Raw genomic sequence first — 3300 nt, 5'->3', positions numbered from 1 at the left:
ACACAACCGGACTCACAGCGTGTGTTCCAGAAGCTGCGGTTGAGAATCACAGTCAATAATGTTCTCTGCATTTCTCATCTGTGGAGCCACTAGGAAGATGATCACAATAAGGACTCTGATTTTTTTTTATGCCTCCAAATCCACACACAAAAAAGATTTCTCTCTCTCTCTTTTTGGGGGGAGTGGGAGGGGGTAATCCTCACCGAAGAACATTTTTTCCCATTGATTTTAGAGAGAAGGGGAGAGACAGAGAAAGAGAAACATCCTATGTGACATCACTTGGTTGCCTCCCACACTGGCCTGGACCCAGCTACGTGCCCTGGACTGGAATCGAACGTGGGATCCTTCGATCCGAAGGCCAACGCTCTATCCACTGAGCCAACCGGCCAGGGCCAAGATGATGGTTTAAACACACTGCCTAAAAGGAGGAAGGGCACCATGGCTTTCAAGATTGAAATATAAAGTGGCTGTTAGAGAAGACAGAATCAGGCTGAGGCATCGCTGGAATATGTAAAGATGGCTCCTCTCATTCAGGGGCAGGAGAATAAAGAGAGACTCACAGAGAAACTGAAAGTGAAACTGGTCCGATGGGCTGAACGGTCCGGGATGGACGGAGTTATAAAAAAATAAATGACCTAATTTAAAAAGGAAAGGATGTCAAAGGAGATTTAGGTCATTGTTACTCGTTCCCACACCATTAGGCATGTCACACGAGTATGTTGTTTGCTCTTTGCTGTTTTTAAATAATAAATTTGCACAGTGATATCAATCCATCACCCCATTGTGTGTTAGGAGTTGCTGGTACCTTCCTCTCTCAAAAACCCCCTAGCGCTCTGCCGCCGGCTCCTGAGTCTCCCAGTTCCCCGGAGCCTGTGCTGTAATCCCACTTCCGTTCTCCACACCCGCTCGTCCAGCACCACGGGCTCCCAGGGGAAATGTCCCAAGGCCTGAAGTGTACAGGCCACACGAGGCCTGGCTGCAATTCTGTGTCCTGTCTCTTGTTATGGAGACAAGCGTACGTCTTGAGGGGCGTTTGTGGAAGAATTTTAGCATTTTGCTATATGGCCTTGATTTCTTTAGGAGAATGACGGGTGTGTGGGGGTGGGGGGGTGGGAGAGGGGGGCGAGGATTCTTTCTGTTGGTTCTGGGGTGGGACAGAATGACCTGGGATGAAGATAGCAATCCAGGAGTTATGTGTGCAATGCTCAAACAGAAAGCAGGTTTTCCAGAAAACCCCCCAGAGTGGCCAGACATTACTGCACCAAGATAATAAGACCAAGAATTAAAATAAGTTTTAGGAAAGGTTCAGTGGGTTTCCAGAAACTTGGTCCTTGGCTTTTCCAACTGCTTGAGCAGGTCTGAGCAGCAGGGCTGGTTGAATCAAAGAAAGCTTTTGAATAAAAGTGTTATAAAAATTAGTAATAACCCTTCTTAAATGTCAGCTTTGCTATGCTCCTGGCATTTGGGGGGCACCCAGTGTCCCTGGTCCCCTCTAAATAAACTATTTGAAGAGGGGTAATTGCTGCTTCACCACGTGTGGGGCAGGTGAAGGTGGTGCTCTTCATTTGCAGGAATAACAGACACCGGAGGCCAATGAATGCTGTATCAAGAGGCACGTGTGTGTGCGCTGTGAGCTTCATCTTCCCGAGTGTCTGCTAGGGTGCCTCCTTCCATCCTCCACCCTCCTGCCTCCTTTAGGGCATGTAGGCGTGCACGCACACACACACACCTTGTATATATTACCCTTAGCACTGCAGTGGAGCCTTTTCTTTGCTGAATTTTAATTCATAACATTTCTAAAAACTTCAATTCCAAGGTCTCCTGACTGAGTAGCTACCAGTGGAAAAGCCCTGGGAAGTCACAGAGTGCACAGAAAGAGTAGCCAGGAGGAGGGGAAGCCTAGGCCTTTGCTCAGAGCTCCTAATCTAAACAGAGAGCATCAGCTGTCCCTGCACTGGCTCCTACATGGCCATCCTTAAGCACCTTCTCCGGGCCCGGGGAGAGAGCCAAGGAAGGAGGAGCAGAGATGGGTGGGAAACCAACTAGCGTAGCCAGTGTACGTAGACCTGGTGTGCAGGCCGGCTGTCTCCACACCTGCACAGTCTCTGCACCAGCCCCGGGCAGCTCTCCCCACAGGCATCCTTCCCGGCCCTCCGTGCTGACTGTCGGGGCAAATGCATGAGCTGGCCTGTGATCTCACAGATCTTGGCAGTCAGTTGAGTTGTCCCCAGACAGCCATAGTGACTATGATAGTCTTATCATAAGCCTCCAACCTTTTTTTGATGCTCCCAAACCATTGTTTCCTAGGACTAGTCTCTAAAATGATTTTCAAATAATTGGGACACAGAGACCAGCTGACTGGCTGCCTGTTTACCTAACAATCTAGGTGGAGTTGTTTGCTTAAATCGGACACCCGTGCCTATTTCTGTTGCGGCTCTTCAATGTGTCGTGATTGTGAATCACCCGTTCCCACAAGGAATGAGAAATGAGCCCACGGAGATCCCCAGGCCCTGCTCTCAGGCTGTGAATGAGGGCTCCCCCACCTCCTCCCTTGCCTTTTCAGGCTGTTTTCAAATCCCATAAATATAAACACGTGGCTCTTCAGCCGCATCTGTAGATAATAACTTCAGGGGGCTTCCTGTTTACATGGCGATACCCATTTCCCAGCCAAATAAACTCTGGGACAGAGAGCTGAGGTGTTTATGGGGCCATCTCGGCTGGGATTGAGTTAACAGGAAACACCCACTCTGGGAGAAATGTCTGATGATTAAATATTTGGGGGGCAGGGGGCACAAGGGGTCAAAAACACTGCAGAAATTGCTTTCTTCTCCCGCCTGTCGTTTCCCGTAAGAAACAGAAGCAGCCATGATAAACATGGCCAAGCATCCAGGCCTAACAAAGCCCACAGCTGTGCTGATCGTGGCTGTACCGGGCAATGCAGAGAGGAGGAGGGATGGGGTCGGCAAGGCCAGGAGCCTCCCGCACAGCACACCCAAACCTTAGGGTGCCAGCAGGAGATGGGCTGGAACAGGCTGATGTACCCCCACCACCGGGAAGCCCCTCCGTCTTCTCCCTGGCCCTGACTGTAATGTTTCAATGAGCAATGTTTCCGCAAACCAGACCGGTCAGTAAGCCTAGCCTGAGAATTTAGAGAGAGACTCTAGCCCAGCGGGTCTCAATTGGGGAGGGAGGGGGGAGAGTTGTTCCTCCTAGGGGACATCTGGCGATTTCTGGAGACATTTTTGTCAGGACTGGGGCCGTGCCACTGGCATCTAGCGGGTGAGAGCCAGGGCTGCTGCT

Source organism: Myotis davidii, unplaced genomic scaffold, assembly GCF_000327345.1.
Source record: "Myotis davidii unplaced genomic scaffold, ASM32734v1 scaffold167, whole genome shotgun sequence".
NCBI lineage: Eukaryota > Metazoa > Chordata > Mammalia > Chiroptera > Vespertilionidae > Myotis > Myotis davidii.
Note: the sequence above shows the minus strand (reverse complement) of the source record.